Source organism: Podarcis melisellensis (genome assembly GCF_964234715.1).
Source record: "Podarcis melisellensis genome assembly, chromosome: 15".
In the NCBI taxonomy this organism is placed as follows: domain Eukaryota; kingdom Metazoa; phylum Chordata; class Lepidosauria; order Squamata; family Lacertidae; genus Podarcis; species Podarcis melisellensis.
The window spans coordinates 35,616,276-35,633,941 of record NC_138532.1 but is presented as its reverse complement, the minus strand read 5'-3'; the positions used below and the strand labels follow the sequence as shown (position 1 = coordinate 35,633,941).

General features: G+C 45.3%; 1 long non-coding RNA gene across 1 annotated transcript in view; it reads left to right on the top strand.

Annotated features, from left to right (window-relative positions):
• LOC309358037 overlaps nt 1-16,815 on the top strand; it is a 53,035-nt gene extending 36,220 nt beyond the window's left edge. The window contains exon 3 of the long non-coding RNA XR_014163295.1: nt 15,585-16,815. This is a non-coding gene — a long non-coding RNA (uncharacterized lncRNA). The remainder of the gene's footprint in view (nt 1-15,584) is intronic.
• The last annotated feature ends 851 nt before the right edge of the window (nt 16,816-17,666 follow it).

The window sequence follows — 17,666 nt, the reverse complement described above, 5'->3', positions numbered from 1 at the left end:
GTGCTTCAAACCTCTGCCAATGTCTCATGGTTGATATATAAATTTTCTATCCATCAATTTTCCGCCTCCCCTCCCTGCAACACAGCCTGTAATCAAGGCAATCACCCCCCTCCCCAAGAACATCATTATCTCGATCTACATTCAGAACTATTAATACAGATCATCTTCTCCTATTTATTTAGATTTGATACAGCTGAAAAAAGGGCTTAGCTTAGGAACATCATACATTTGAAAACAAAAAGCTTTTAAGAGTTGCCATCTCCCCCCCAAAAAAAACCCTAACCAACAACCACTTGACCCTTTTAAGAAATAAATAAATTAGCCGCAGCTGCTGAATTCTCTTAATTAGGTCAACGAGCACACCAATGAGAGGTCTGTTGTCAATACATCTCTGCTTTTATTGGTTTAGAACAAGCCATGTTTGTTTCAGGTAAATGGTTTTCAATAAGTAAGGCACTGAAAAGAATGGATTGGGTTTTAAATTAAATTAATACAGTGCACCTCTATACCTGACTGTAAAGTTTTCTGGCTGTAAAGCTACTCCCTACTCAGAGTAGACAAACTGAAGGTAAACAGCCTGAGTTAATAATTTCTGTCAATTTCACTGGGCCAACTCTCAGAAGGATTAGCATTGCATACGACCCACTGAATTCAGTAAGACTTGCTTTCAGGTAAGTGGATCTAGGTAAAGGTAAAAGGTAAAGGGGCCCCTGACCATTAAGTCCAGTTGTGACTGACTCTGGGGTTGCGGCGCTCACCCCACTTTATTGGCCGAGGGAGCTGGTGTACAGCTTCCGGGTCATGTGGCCAGCATGACAAAACTACTTCTGGCAAACCAGAGCAGCACATGGAAACACCGTTTACCTTCCTGCCGGAGCGGTACCTATTTATCTACTTGAACTTTGATGTGCTTTCGAACTGCTAGGTTGGCAGGAGCAGGGACTGAGCAATGGGAGCTCACCCCGTGACGGGGATTCGAACCGCTGTCCTTCTGATCGGCAAGTCCTAGGCTCTGTGGTTTAACACACATCACCACCCCTAAATATAGCCTGTGATCTGGTACTCGGATCCAGAAACAGTTCGAGACTCCAGACCAGGCCCAAAGGGGACCCCTACATACAGAACACCCACAGGAAACAAAGATGGCAGATAAATTACTTTCCAGAAATAGCCCAATGAATGTATTTTCTTATCAAGCACTGTTTCATCTCAGACAGCTTAAGAGATTTACTTCATGTGGACGTGTGTGTATTGAAGGGTGTGGAAACACTCTTAAAATAAATTTACATTTAAAATAAACTGATATGTGGCGCCTTTGAAAATAAAGGCAGTTCCCTCAGTCCCTCTCCCCACCACCACCACCTTCAAGGTTTCAGAAAACATCTTCCTTCTGAAGATTGCTTTCCTTATAGGAGGAGGGGGAAAATTGAACAGCAGTAAAATGCTGGTTTGTTGGAGCAAATTGAATTTTAAATTGAATTCTTATCAAATTAGCCATTCATCAAGGTCATGCAATATTGCGTGAATGACCTCTGTGAGGCATCTGCACTCTTGCCTTGCTGCAGTCGTTGAAAACAAGGGTAATTCTAATGCGATTGCTGTGATGGAGTATTGTGTGATATGGGGACTGCATTTGTGATGCTCGGGGCGCTAGCAACATCTGCGGGTACATCAGTACTCAGAGGACAACTGCCTTGCTCTCCAGAATGAAGAGAAGCATGAGCTCCTCTGAACGGCTTTCATGCCTCTCCCATGATCCCCAGGAATAAGCATAAGAACATAAGTGGAGTCTTGCTGGTTCAGCATCCTGTTCTCAAAGTGCCTTATGCCTCCGGGAAGCCTGAAAGCAAGACCTGAGCATAAGAGCTTTCTCCCCTTCCATGGTTTCCATCAACGGGCATTCAGAAGTATACTGACTCTGACAGTGGAAGCCGAATATTGGTGGCTGTCACTGCCTCCGGGGGAGCAAGTTCCATGGTTCAAGTCTGTGCTGTGTGTGATGAAGGACTTTACTTTGCCATTCATGAACTTTCCAACCTTCAACTTCATTGGATGCCCCCAACTTCTCTTATTATGGGCACAGAAGAAGATGAAGCATGGAGGCTTCCAGAATTGTCCTCCTCTGAAGTTCTCCACAGATCTGGCAGATTTCCAAATCAACTGGCATTGTGGAATCAACAATTTAGGAATTCTTTATTGCTTTATTTATAGCATCCAAAACATGTTGAGAACATTGCTTCAGGCTTCAGTTCCCTCCACTCTTTCCTGTCTTTCCATGGGCATATGGAGAACAATATTGTGTGTGTGTGTGTGTGTGTGTGTGTGTGTGTGTGTAATACCTGAAGGAATGCTTGGAGCAAAATCCAAATCCAGCTGCAGGTGCTCCACATCTGGAACTGCACTTTTCGAAATTGTCCTAGTTGAACCTGAACTTAGGAGAGGAAGAATTCATGGAAGAGCACACCAGAAGAAATAAATTAAAATAATATAAACAAACACAATGGGGGGAAATCCATTCACCCCTGGCTGCAAATCACATCACTGTGTAACATGCTTCCTGCTTAAAATAATTATAGGTTATATCCAAGTCAAAATTTCTCTGGAGCTACCCCCCACAATAACATTTCTGAGAGCTTCCTTTTTGTCCCAGAACATCTGTGGCAATTGCCCTATGTTGGCCAGGTTGTCATCACACTTGCTCTTGCCACTTGCAGAGGCAGCAAACACACACACAGCATGAATGAATACACACCCTTAGGCAAAAGGAGCAGAACAGAACTATGCTATTGCCGCTGATAATGGCAAGACCCACCTCTAAGAACTGGTTGGAGATTTCCTCCTCTCACTCTGGTGACATGCTCCCCCTCCTCATACAAATAAGAGTGGAGAATTTCAAGAAACTATTTGACAGGGGCAGTTTGCCTCCCAAATACCAGTAACTCATAGCTGCCAACATTTCCCCTTTTTAAAGGGAAATTCCCTTATTCCAAATAGGATTCCTCGCAAGAAAAGGGAAAATTTGACAGCTATGCAGTAATCACAGGAAGGGAGAGCACTGTTGCACTCTGGGCCTGTTTGCAGGTTTCCCTGGCATATGTTTGGCCACTGTGAGAACAGGATACTGGACTAGACGGGCCATGGGCCTGATCCAGCAGGGCCCCTGCGGTCCCTTCTCAGTCATGAACTCACCACTCGCAAGATGGTTCTCTAGTACCATGATTACTGTAGATTGTTTCCAGCTGCTACAAACAAACTGACAATTGATTAGCAGGATGGACGAAGCAGAGAGGGGTGGGCTTCTTGCCCCCAGGCACCTTGAACCCTGGAGCCTTCTGGCACCCAAAGGAAGCTTGCAACATGAATCCCCTGCTTCCTTTTTTTGTTTGGTTTGGTTGTTTTGCTTCCTGATGGATTAACTCCAACTCCTCCGCCACAACCATTACCCAGTAACAAAGATATATAGCAGCTGGAAAGTGCTTTTGGAAACCTTCCCAAATAACAAAATAGTAGCATATTTGACAAACTATTTCAGAACACATAATAGAGGAGATAATGATAATTAGGCGAGTGCTTTATGCCCAAATGCTCTTGAATGCCGGAAAAGAAAATACAATATTTTCAGTCAAAGATAATTGAAAAGATTATTTGGCTTATCTAAAATAAGTTCCCCTCCCAAGCCTCTGCACATCTGTTACATGGATTTGTGCAGATGCACGGAATGGTACTGCTGATTCAATGCTTGTGTTTATCGCCTGGGGGAACTAGATGTGGGTCTGAATTTGAGTGAGGTGTGAAGGTCCCCTTGAAGGGAAAGGGGTGCATTGCTTTGCTGGGTTCTAATTTGGGAATGGGGTGTGTGGATAAGATGGACTGAAATTGTGGTTCTTTAGTGCATGGGGTGGGGACCGATCACAAGGGCTTAGTGAAAAGATCAGGCAGCCAAAAGATGCACATTTGGAAAGGACTGGAGTCACCAAAATAAAAGTGCATAGCCCAATGGTGTGATTACTCTGAAGTAAATCCCAATGAGTGAATCGGAGCCTGTTCCCTAAGGAGTGTGTGTAGGCAGTAAGTCCTGACTTGTTAACTTGGAAACAGGACTTCTGAATACTGTAAAAGGTAGGAGCACTCTGATTGCTCACAGTTTAATGCGGCAACCCGCAAGATGCAGTACCATCTGTATACACGAAGAGGAGGAATCTCATCGTTCCATGCCCATTTCCTAGACGGATGTCCTAGTGATTTCAGTGGACCTTACAAGATGAGAAGTAGTGTGGCATAGTAGTTGGAGTGTTAGGCTAGGACCTTGGAGACCAAATGTCAGGAGCTGGAGTCAGGCATAGGTCAGCAATGAAACAATAAAGAAACAAAACAGCTCACGGTGAGTGGTCACAGCAACGCTTCTTAGTAGGTCTTGCCCCAATGAAGCAGTTGCAAGGAATGAAGGTTCCCACCTTCCTACCACTCTCTAAGGCTCCTTCCCCAAGAGTCTAAGGCTTGTCATCTTGCCTCTCAATGCTCCACTCTCTTTATTTCCTTGAGTGTTCTGGGGGACCAGGGGAGAGGGGGTTGGTTCCAACAGAAGGGGGAGACTCCATGGCTTCTTCAGCAGCCTGCCTCATCTTTGTCTCCTGACACCCCTCTTTTCCTGCCTCCGAGTCTGGACTGCTCTCTGCCACAGTCTCTTCCTGCTCACTAAAGCCTGTTGCCTCTTCAGCTTCCGGCGCCTCCTTCTACCAGTCAGCTCCCTCTTCTCCCTCTGTCCACACATCATTATCCCAGCACCAATCCCCTGGCTCTGAGCCTTCTTCCTTTGAGAGTTCCCTTGGGGGTTCCCCAGCTCTTCATCCAGCCGGTCTGTGGCATCAAAGTGAATGAATTTTATTATTTCGGTCACAGACCAGTTCCAGCCCACATACAATATCAAGGAAGTCATACATTTGGATTTGCAATTAGGTATAACAGGGACAATACAGATATAGCAACAGTTAAAATATATATATAAATTAAAACTTGGCCACTAACATATAACCTAAAATTATCATTTAAAACCTTAATCATTATGATAGCACAGCTTGTTCCCTAAGTTTTATGCAACCCCACAGAAATTGGCTACCCTTAACCTTGGCATCAAAGTTCAAATCTGTGCTCAGCCATGAAGCTCAGTGGGTGTTCTTGGGTCAGTCACCATCTCTCAGCCTAACTGTCAGGGCTCTGACAAGTGTGTGGTGGGGGCAGGTGGGCAGGGGATTGACTCAGGAGAGCAGGGGCAGCGACATATGGGGTGTTTGGTGCTGCTTACAATGCGGGAGCCAGGGTGGGATGAAGAGGAAAGGTCAGAGCAGTCAGAGATGGAGGTGGGTGCACAAGATCTGTCAGAGGTGGAGAGAGAGGCTGTTCAGGCCAGTTGAATCCTTGCCATCATCTGCCCTGCTGTTTTCTAGAAGCAGGAGGTGCTTGAAGAGGGAAGAGCAGTTATGGCTTCAGTGTAGCAGAAACCTCAGGTTGCATGCATGCACCCCATCAAATGAGGGTACATAACCTGGGAGTGGGGTGTGGTGATCCCACTGTTGCCTCAAAGCCACTTCCGAGCTTGAGAGGAGGTGGGGTTGCGGGCTTCACACCCTCCCCACGTGTGCTGGGGCTGGCTCACAGCCCCCGCAAGACTGGTGGAATCCTTGGCCGCATCATCTCCCTTGCCAGCCAATCAGCTGGCCTGGGAGGCATGGCCCGCGCTGTTTAGGGCCGGTGCGGCCGAGGCTTTTCCTCTTTCTTCGCTCCAGCTGCTCCAGTTTCCCACCCTTTACGTTTGGCTCTCTTACATTGCTATGGACTTCGGCCGGTTGCCGTCAAGGGGCTTGGTAGGAATTTTTTCCACTTGGCAAATTGGCTCCAGCCATTTGGTTTTTCGCCTACCTCGTAGCAAATCATCACAACTTCCTCGGCATTGGTGGTTAGGCATTGGTAGGGGTATTGTTATGTAGATGGGGGGGGGGGAGAAAGTGCCATCACCTTCCCCCATATTGAAGGGTAGTCCGGTAAAGTATTCCGGAGGGCGTTGCCCTGTCCGAAGCCTAAGGCACACCCCCGAATGGTGACCCCGGGGGAGCTCCTAGTTGATGTGCATCAGCAGGACTCCCCCTACTGGCGGTTAACCCTTCCCGGTCTTCAAGCAATCAGGCTGAAGCCGGATAGTCAAGAGGACCAATGCCTAAGCCAATACCGCTCAATTCCTGTAACCAATAAAGTTGTGGCCAATTCTCACCCATTAACCTAAAATGTTGGTGTCCTGTGTCTTTATTTCCAAGGGGGAGGCAGGAACTCGCCACGCAACCCCTCTATGGGGCACAGACCTGGGAGCAGCTGCCCAGACTCTAGAAATGTGTGTTTGTCTGTGCGTTTGTGTGTGTGTTTGTGTGTGTATGTATCTGGGGCACCTTAGGAACTGCTGTAATCCTTCCTTGGTTGAGGGGTGCTCAGGACCTTATCCTGCCTCACAGGGATGTTGCGAGGGTAAAATGGAGAGCAGGGGAGAACTATGTATACTAACTTGAACTCCTTGGAGGAAAGATGGCTTAGAAATGCAATGGTAAACAAACAAACAAGCAAAACTTCATTCAGTTTCAGACGCTAATCTACCTGCCAGCCCCTTTTAGAGCCTCAGCTCAGTGCTCCGAGTTAATGAGTCCTGCTTGCCCAAAACAGGATGTCTTCAATATGAAGCTGCCTGGAATGACCTGTAATTTGTTTTCCTTATTCCAGCTCAGCTTGTTTATGTTATGTGCAAAATGCATCCATCCTATTTGTGGTATTTATCTCCAGGCTACTGCTTGCTTTACCACATCGCGAAGAGTTAGCATCGCTCTTGATTTCCCAGGAGTAAGAGAAATCCATGTTCATGCGCTTATAAAGGTTGACTTGTGAACAAATTCTTCTACAGGGCAATTTCGGATGCTCCAAGTGACATTTTAAATTCTTCAGATCTCCCCCTCCCCGTTCGGTTTTACAAGAAAATGTTGATTCTCTGGGACTCACATGCTAAACGAAAAAAGCAACTTTCTTGCAAAGAGAGCAAGGAACATTTTTAGGGCATGTATTTTGGTCCAGCAATATCTATATGTTCCCGAGGCCTTTCCATAGGTTGTAAAGGGCTTCCTTAAAAGCTTTCTTAAACCCAAATGTATTAACTTATCTCCAGAAGGCAAGCAGGGAGAGATTCACCAGAGCCACCAGTTGAAATGTCCTGCTTCCTGTCCCTGCTGATGTTCTTTTACATGGAGTTCACAAATAGAACTTACTGGCATTCACAAAATGTAGGCGTGATCAAACATTCCCTCTGCTAATTGCTGCCCCATTTCCAGGTGGTGAAATATATGGTTATTTATTTATTTATTATTTGCAGTATTATTTACAGCAATAATCTTTGTGAGGACGGAGAAAAATTCTCTGAAAGGTTTCTGCAGAGGCTTAATGCTGCTGGATAAAACCATTCTCCCCCTTTTAGGGTCAGTCTCATTGCTGCTGGTGGGGGTAGCTGGAAGCTTGTGTGTGTGTGTGATGACTTGATCTGTACCTCCTGGAGTAATGCAATGCTCAGAATGTAATTATCCTTTGAATTTTGCACTTCTCTGACTCGATTTTCACAAAATACATATTAAAGCATCACACATATGTAGGGTGCATACTTCCCTGGGAGTAAGCGCCCTTTGAGTTGGTAGTTCTGAGTAGATAGTGATGGCATTGAACTGTTCAAAATTCACATTTTGTGTAAGATTACACACAACAATGTGAATTTTGTGAGATAATGCATAGAAATAAGGATTTTAATAATATTTAAATACAAAAACATTGAGCAATTTTCTTTTTTCTTTTTGTAAATGTGGGTTGGTTACACACACACACACACACACACACACACACACACACCACACAGTATATATACAGTATACATATATATGCAGGTTTTGGTGTCCTCGGGTGTCTTCCCGTGTAAAAGTTGGGGTGTCTAGGCGACGTTTCGACGAGGTCTCACTCGTCATCTTCAGGCTGGTGCTTTCGGCTTCTTGTTACTGGAACAGAGCAGGATCTCAGTGTTTGAGTTCCTATAAATACTGTTGAGGGGGTGTGGTGTATAGCCTCCAATGTTCTGGGCAGAGAGGAAGTTCCCAGGCTAGTGTGCCTTTTCTTCTTTTGTTCCTTAATTACTTGAGGGATATCTTGAGTGATTTCTTGAGTGATATCCTGAGTACCACTTAGGTGGGTCATTAGGTGTGGATTAGTTGCTAAAGTCTTTGTGTCTTGACCTCTTGAACTTTGTGAAGAGTTTTTCTGAGAAGATGGCTGTACTGCACTTAGTTGTGCTCTGGCTTGGCTTCGTGTATAGGGGCGAGCTGTGGTTTTGTGGCCTGTGTTAGCCAGATCTGTGTAGGGATTGCAGGGGGGTGCAGCATCCGGAGGTGCCACCATGGTTTGGCTACTGGATGGTGTCTGTAATTTATCTGTGGAGAGGGTCTGGGTTTGGGTCTGGTGTGGTTGATTGGTGATAGCGTTCTGTGTGCCTCTGGATCTGGTGTCAGTTTTTGTGGGGAGGGCTAATTTCCAGATGTCTGGCAAGCGGGATGTGTCGTCACGCTTGTTCATGTTGTGAGGGTGTTTCTCTATCTCGATGGCTTCCATGATTATTCTCTTGTGGTGATGTTCCATGTTAAAGAGCAATTTGGAATCTGCAAAATTAATTTCGTGTCCTGTTTCTTTCATGTGTTGGAAAAGAGAGGAAGTTTTTTCTTCTTTTTTGACGGCATTCTTGTGTTCTGCGATACGTGCATTTATTCGTCTGTTTGTTTGTCCAATATACGTGGCTGGGCAGACTTTGCAGGGTATTTCATAGACCCCTTGGTTTTCCAACTGGATTTTATCCTTGGGGTTTCTGAGGATATTGGCTATTTTTTGGTTGGTGCAAAAGGCTGTTTTGATATTGTGTTTATGGAGGATTTTGCTAATTTTATCTGTAGTGCCCTTGATATAAGGAAGGAGGGCCATGCCATTGTTTTCTTCTGTGTCTTGGTTTTTGGGGGGTGTTTCTTTTTGGATTAGCTTCGTAACCCTGTTTTGCTGGTATCCATTGGCAATTAACACATTTGAGAGATTCTGTAACTCAGTTGTCAAGTGGTCTTTGTCAGCCAGGCGTTTGGTTCTGGAGATGAGAGTCTTGGCTACGGAGTTTATTTGTGCAGGGTGGTGGTGTGATTGTGCATGTAAGTAGCGGTTGGTGTGTGTTTTTTTCCGGTAGATAGTGTGTCCTAGGGAGCCATCAGGTTTTTTGTAGATTAGGACGTCAAGGAAGGGAAGTTGGTTGTTGGCTTCTATTTCCATAGTGAATTGTATTTTGGGGTGTAGGCTGTTGAGATGTGTGAGGAAGCTATCCAGTTTTTCCTTCCCGTGTGGCCAAATTACAAAGGTGTCGTCAACATATCTGAGCCAAAGTTTGGGTTTGTGTTCTGACTTGTCTAAAGCATTGGTTTCAAAGTGTTCCATGTACAGGTTTGCGATGACCGGTGAGAGGGGTGATCCCATAGGTGCTCCTTCTATCTGTTTGTATCTTTGTCCATTGTGGATGAAGTACGTGTTGGTTAGGCAGTGGTTGGTCAGGTCCAAGATGTATTCGGGGGGATTGTATTTGTTTTGAATGGCTGTCAAGGCTTCATTAATGGGCACTTGTGTGAAGAGAGATACAACATCGAAGCTCACAAGTAGGTCATTAGGATGTAGGTTTTGCTTCTTTATTGTTTCTATGAACTGGAAGGAGTTTGGAACGTGTGAAGAGATGGATTCTGCATAGGGCTGAAGTTGCTTGGCGAGAAATTTAGCGAGATTTTGTAGAGGTGAGCCTATGGAGCTGACTATTGGTCTGAGTGGTGTTCCTTCTTTGTGTATCTTGGGGAGGCCGTAGAGTTTGGGGCATCTGGATGATTTTTCTCTGGGGATGATTCTTAGCTGGATTTCTTCACTGATAGGAGAGGCTTTTATTTTGGATTTGGTGGTTTTTTCCAGATAGGTGGTGGGATCTGTTTTTATAGGTTGGTAGGTAGGATCTTGGAGTAGATTTGATAGTTTTGCTTGGTAGTCCGATGTGTTCATCACAACAGTGGCATTACCTTTGTCTGCTGGGAGAATGATTATGTTGTTGTCTTTCCTCAGGTTGGTGAGTGCTTTCTGTTCTTCTTTGTGTAAATTGCTTCTGGGTGGTTTGCTGGAGCAGAGGATGTTGGTGACTTCAAGTCTGATTTTATTGGCTTCATCTGGGTTGATTTTGGTTAGGCTAGCTTCGACTCCGCATATGATGTTTTCCGTGGGGATGCGTCTCGGGGCGACTGCAAAGTTGAAACCTTTGGAGAGTACTTTGGTTTCAGTTGTGGTGAGGATCCTGTCTGATATGTTATGTACTGTTTGTTTCATGGGTTGTTGTGGAGGGTGGCTGGGCTTCTGGCGTTTCTCTAGTTTGTGGAGTTTGTTGGTGTGTGTGTCTGTCTTATGTGAGGTCTCCGTTTCAGCTCACCCGGGCGGCTAGTTGTTTGCATTTGTCCCAGAGTGCAGGGTGGATTTTGTTACAGAGTTTGAGGTGAAGAGTGAGCAGATCTTTGTTGGTTTGGTTTAGTAGGTATCTTTTCTTGTGTAGTTCGTTTCTGATTAGGGATAGTTCAGTTCGTTTCAGGATCCTTTCGGTAGCTGGGGTTTTAGAATGGAATTTAAGTTGGAAGCATGTGGGAATTAAGTTGTTGTCTCGGCAGTTGCGTAGGAACAAGAGATCACATAAGATGGTGGCTCTTCGGACTTCTAGTTTCTCGTAGGTTCTGGTCAGCTGGAAGGTTTCCTCCCCGTAGAGGTGAGATATTTGCTTTCGTAGATTTTCACGGGTACAGGAATGCAGGTTTTGGTGTCCTCGGGTGTCTTCCCGTGTAAAAGTTGGGGTGTCTAGGCGACGTTTCGACGAGGTCTCACTCGTCATCTTCAGGCTGGTGCTTTCGGCTTCTTGTTACTGGAACAGAGCAGGATCTCAGTGTTTGAGTTCCTATAAATACTGTTGAGGGGGTGTGGTGTATAGCCTCCAATGTTCTGGGCAGAGAGGAAGTTCCCAGGCTAGTGTGCCTTTTCTTCTTTTGTTCCTTAATTACTTGAGGGATATCTTGAGTGATTTCTTGAGTGATATCCTGAGTACCACTTAGGTGGGTCATTAGGTGTGGATTAGTTGCTAAAGTCTTTGTGTCTTGACCTCTTGAACTTTGTGAAGAGTTTTTCTGAGAAGATGGCTGTACTGCACTTAGTTGTGCCATCACCAATCAACCACACCAGACCCAAACCCAGACCCTCTCCACAGATAAATTACAGACACCATCCAGTAGCCAAACCATGGTGGCACCTCCGGATGCTGCACCCCCCTGCAATCCCTACACAGATCTGGCTAACACAGGCCACAAAACCACAGCTCGCCCCTATACACGAAGCCAAGCCAGAGCACAACTAAGTGCAGTACAGCCATCTTCTCAGAAAAACTCTTCACAAAGTTCAAGAGGTCAAGACACAAAGACTTTAGCAACTAATCCACACCTAATGACCCACCTAAGTGGTACTCAGGATATCACTCAAGAAATCACTCAAGATATCCCTCAAGTAATTAAGGAACAAAAGAAGAAAAGGCACACTAGCCTGGGAACTTCCTCTCTGCCCAGAACATTGGAGGCTATACACCACACCCCCTCAACAGTATTTATAGGAACTCAAACACTGAGATCCTGCTCTGTTCCAGTAACAAGAAGCCGAAAGCACCAGCCTGAAGATGACGAGTGAGACCTCGTCGAAACGTCGCCTAGACACCCCAACTTTTACACGGGAAGACACCCGAGGACACCAAAACCTGCATTCCTGTACCCGTGAAAATCTACGAAAGCAAATATATATATATATATATATATATATATATATATATATATATATATATATGCAGGTTTTGGTGTCCTCGGGTGTCTTCCCGTGTAAAAGTTGGGGTGTCTAGGCGACGTTTCGACGAGGTCTCACTCGTCATCTTCAGGCTGGTGCTTTCGGCTTCTTGTTACTGGAACAGGCGACGTTTCGACGAGGTCTCACTCGTCATCTTCAGGCTGGTGCTTTCGGCTTCTTGTTACTGGAACAGAGCAGGATCTCAGTGTTTGAGTTCCTATAAATACTGTTGAGGGGGTGTGGTGTATAGCCTCCAATGTTCTGGGCAGAGAGGAAGTTCCCAGGCTAGTGTGCCTTTTCTTCTTTTGTTCCTTAATTACTTGAGGGATATCTTGAGTGATTTCTTGAGTGATATCCTGAGTACCACTTAGGTGGGTCATTAGGTGTGGATTAGTTGCTAAAGTCTTTGTGTCTTGACCTCTTGAACTTTGTGAAGAGTTTTTCTGAGAAGATGGCTGTACTGCACTTAGTTGTGCTCTGGCTTGGCTTCGTGTATAGGGGCGAGCTGTGGTTTTGTGGCCTGTGTCAGCCAGATCTGTGTAGGGATTGCAGGGGGGTGCAGCATCCGGAGGTGCCACCATGGTTTGGCTACTGGATGGTGTCTGTAATTTGTCTGTGGAGAGGGTCTGGGTTTGGGTCTGGTGTGGTTGATTGGTGATAGCGTTCTGTGTGCCTCTGGATCTGGTGTCAGTTTTTGTGGGGAGGGCTAATTTCCAGATGTCTGGCAAGCGGGATGTGTCGTCACGCTTGTTCATGTTGTGAGGGTGTTTCTCTATCTCGATGGCTTCCATGATTATTCTCTTGTGGTGATGTTCCATGTTAAAGAGCAATTTGGAATCTGCAAAATTAATTTCGTGTCCTGTTTCTTTCAAACTTCGCCTAGACACCCCAACTTTTACACGGGAAGACACCCGAGGACACCAAAACCTGCATTCCTGTACCCGTGAAAATCTACGAAAACATATATATATATATATATATATATGTATGTATAAAAGTGTAGATTTAGAGCAGAAATAATAAAGGGAGTGGACATATGAATGAACATATCTGAAAGTGGCACAGACTAGACATAGATTGACCCTTCCATCTAGGGATATAATAAGGCACTATTTTCTATCTCACCCTGTATTTGCTGCATTCCGCACTGTCTCCTTTCTGCTGCATTTCTTCTTCCACCAAGAACAAAGTTGTTTGCTGCCTGCTGTGGAGAAACCCCTTAACTTACTTATTTCATTCTCTAAATTCCCTAAATTATGTTGTCCACCCCATTCATTTCAGCACAAAGGAAACACAGTGCAGATGGGATAGGGATACAGTAATACCTCGGGTTACAGATGCTTCAGGTTGTGTTTTTTCGGGTTACAGACCTGCCGAAACCCGGAAGTACTGGAACGGGTTACTTCCGGGTTTCGGGGGTTGTGCATGCGCAGAAGCACTGAATCACAACCTGCACGTGCACAGACATGCTGCTATGGCTTGCGAACGTACATCCCACATGGATCACATTTGAACCCAAGCGTTCACTGTATAACCAGCTGCGTATCTTTGTGGATGTGTTTCCCAGATTGCTTATCATTCCAGATGTAAGCGAACACTAGCCATCCTTGCTCCCATTTCTGTTTTTGTCAGAATTCTGCAGCATCCCTCCTGGCAGTTGACCCTTTCCTCCCCACACAGCCCCAGACAGAGTGCACACATAGCACGACACCTCCCCACACAATAATGCCCCCCTGAACTCTAACAGTTTCGTGGCTCCTGAATTTCACCTCAGCCCCATTGTGAGTTGGAATGTCATTGTCTCCTGCCTGCCAGGTCTTCTCCTGCTGATTTTAATGGGCTGCAAAGTTCGTAGCTAAGCCAAAGCTTTCACCAGGCTATAGAAGCACATATGGGGAAAGAAATATAGATATTTTAGTCAGTACGCTCTCTCTCATATCAATCACTAAGAAAGGGGCTGTGGGGATGACTAAGATGAAGCAATACAGCAATAACTCCTCAAAATGTCAGCCGCACTGACTGCACATTTTACTCAGAACCATTAGCAGGGGAGATAGATTATCCGTAAGTGCTAATATGGCACAGCAGAATATAAATATTTATATTAATGTGCACCTTTTAGTCTTTTATTAACAGGTCAGAACACACACACACACACAGAGACACAGACACACACACACACTTTAGTGCCCTTTCGGTTGGGAACTTTTAAATGGATTTAAGCCTCTAATTCAATGTTATAAGAGAGGGTGAAATAGAACCTTAGAATTTCTTGTTCCACTGGAGATTTTACCTATCCTCCAGTGGCATAGCATGGTGGGGGGCACAGGGGTGGTTGCCCCAGGTACAAAATTGTTAGGAGCACAACATTTCAGCACCCGGTGCTGCCTCAATACAGCTGTGCACTTCCATCACTGGGTTCCACTGAAAACAGCTTCTCTGTGTGAAGCAGGAAGTGACCTCTCAAGACAACGAAACTCTTCTTTTCTTATCTCTGTGGATGTGATATCCTGGGTGATGTGGATGCTGTTAGGCAATTGAATGCATATGAGTACTCTGCCCGTCTCCCTGTCTCCCTCCTACCCAACCTGTGAGGCCCCGGGCACTGGCAACCCACACTATGCCACTGATATCTGCACACACATGAGCAAGGGGGGCAGGGATATCAACCATTCAGCAGCAGATTTCAAAGAGCTAAGGCAAGAAGTTGATTCTTTTCAATATGGCTGAGGAAATGTAGGAAAACCCATGCCAATTTCGCAGTCCTGTTTGCAAGCAGTGAAAAGGGTCCCCACTTTTGACAATGGGGGTCTTGCATAGGTTCATCCAACTCACCTAGCAGGTAGTGACTGCAGTAGCAGCCATTTCCTCCCTGCCCAGTACTACTTCTTCTTGTTTATTAAATTTAGATACCATTCTTCACCCAAAGATCACATGATGGTTTACAATATAAAAACACAACATGCACCACCACCACCACCACAACAACAACATAATAATAATAATTAATAATAAAAACTATGTACACACAGGGCCCACTATCAATCTGCTTGTAATGCAAAAAAGTGAGTTCCACAATTTAACTATAAACTGAAGATGCGCTTTTTTGGGGTGGTCTGTCTTGAAACCTTCATTGGATGTCTCTGAGTTATGAGAGGGGGGGGGGAAAGCCTCTCTCTATCTGCCACCTCCATGCTATGCATAGTTTTAATAGCTTGCATGCTTTCAGTGCGATGGGGTATCTGAACACCCCTTAATGCTTTTTCTAAGCTAGAATCAAGGATTGTGGTACATATCTGCACATCAAACAGACTGGCCACTTGCTACTGCCCTCCCTGCTCTTTGCACGTTTGAAATCTTAAGCTCCAATGAGCAATCAGGTCCATTGAGTATCCTTCCCATAAGACCATCCTTCTTCTCTCCAGCATAATCTGGGTACAGATGGCAGCTCCTCCTCAGTAACAGTAATTTGCTCCGGGTGTTGTGTGTGACAACTATTAATACATAATATGCATGAGCAAACCCAAACAATGTGGAAAATATCTGAAAGGCAGCCCCCAATAAGCCCCTTCTTCCCATTTTCCTTGCAGAAGTGCAGCTGCCTTGTGCCTTAATACAAGAAAATGAAAGCAAGGCTCCTCATATGGAATTCCTGGCCGGGTTCGCATCTTGTTTCTGCTTGATGCCAAGTGATGTCTTTGCCGCTGAATTCACGCTGAGATGATAATAGGTTAGGCCGCTCAACTGACTTGGAAGGTTAGTAAGATCAACACTCGAATCTGCTTTATCTCCATCGAGGGGATTGTTTTGTATAATACCCAACTTGCAAAGGAAGAATAATGAACACGTCTTTCTGTCTGCTTCACTGTATCACAGGTGGGTGATGTGCTGTGTTTCAATAGAATACACTGTCTTACTAATGGCAGGGAAGTAAACTCTGACTGTCAACTTTTTCCTGGACATCGATATTTCCTCTCCCTTGTTCTCCCAAAAGCAGGAAAGGGATGGAGATAAGTTGAACATCAACTAAACGACAGCATCACTTAATAGATGGGGTTCTCAAAACTTTCTACCCTCCGCTGTGTCCACTTGAGAAGGCTGAAAATGACTGAGGCCCACCAGTTCACAACTCCTTAGGGCTTTCTGCCCAAATAGAATTTTGCACAATGAGAATGAAAAGTTGACTTCATAAGTAAGTACGAGTACCACAAGTTGGAAGTCTGCTTTTTGTCTTGTGGCTTTCCCCATCAGTTCACCTCCCTTGCAAAATATGTTTACAGGGAGATGTGTTTTGCATAGCAGCACAAATACAGTGTATTTATTGATTCTGGTGCCATGTTGGCCGTTAGCATCGCTAGCTGTCGTTTAACCAGAGTGGTTTATTAGACTAAATAGACATTTTCACATGGAAAAAAGTGCATTGTGATTGTTTCAGAGGTGGTGCAATTAGGGTTAAGCTCTCAGAAGATAATGTTGCAAGGGATTATCTGAGAATTTTGTTCCCCCCTTGACTTTGCCCCAATGGTTGGAGAATTCTACTTCCCAACCAAGTTAACTTTCAATGCAATTCTCTATCCCCGCCCCTATTTTACTGCTGACAAACAGCACAGAGAATTTGGGGAGTCCATGTTTGACATAGAGGAGGAGCTGAAGACAGTGGAGGCTGGTCCATAAGGTCAAGTAGTGTTCTGCCCCACCAGCCTCAGTCAGTCCCCAGCCAGCGTCCATCTTGCCAGCTTTCTTACTTGCAACCAGTTCAAGGGATGAAACTTCCTGTCAGTCTCCTCCTCCTCTTCAAGTCTCAGTGGAATTCAGCAGGGAGGAAGAGGAGGAAGAGGATGGGGACAAACCTAGAATGAGTTGGTTCTACCTGTCATTGCCTCTGGCGCCACCTGCTGTTGCCCTCCCTGCTTTCTACCCCACCAGCCTCAATAGCTACCACTCGCCACTGGCTGAAGAGCTGAAACTTCCCCAGTAGAGATGGCTATGGTATCCACATTACCCTGCTCAGAAGCATGAATTCTTGACGTCTAATGATGCTGGAATCCGAGACCTCTCTCTAATTGCCACCCACTTTAATTCTGGCAAGGGCGGCACTCAAAGAAGTGGTTTCTATGGAGCTCAGGGAACAGACTACAGCTGTTAATGGAATTAATTTGTTTCTCATTTTTAAGCAAACCGATCTTCACTTGTTGGATTAATATGTAGATTACAGTGCAATTGCCTTGTAGATGTCAGCAAGGATACGGATGGGGACAAAACCAGAATAAGTTGGCACTGCCTGCTGTTGGCACTCCCTCCATCTGCCCCTTAGTCTCCTTGCCTTCTGCCCCACCGGTCCCAATGGGCACCAGCCATTGCTGCTACTAGCTAGCCAGCAAGACTACTGCAAGAAGGGCAACACCCCATAGACTGGAGTTACCAGATAGTAGTTTCTTTAGTTCACAGAAAGAGTTGCAGCAGTGGCCCCACCCATACTTGGTAAGAACATAAGATGAGCTTGATGGAACAGGCCAATGGCTCAAAAATTCAGCCAACCAGATGCCTATGGGAAGCCTCCAAGCAGACAGGAGCGCTCGGCTGCCCTAGGCAGGGAGGAAGCTGATGACACCAAACTAGATCACTGGTCTAATACTGGCCACACTTAGTGAAAACAGTTCCCCAGTGTTTCA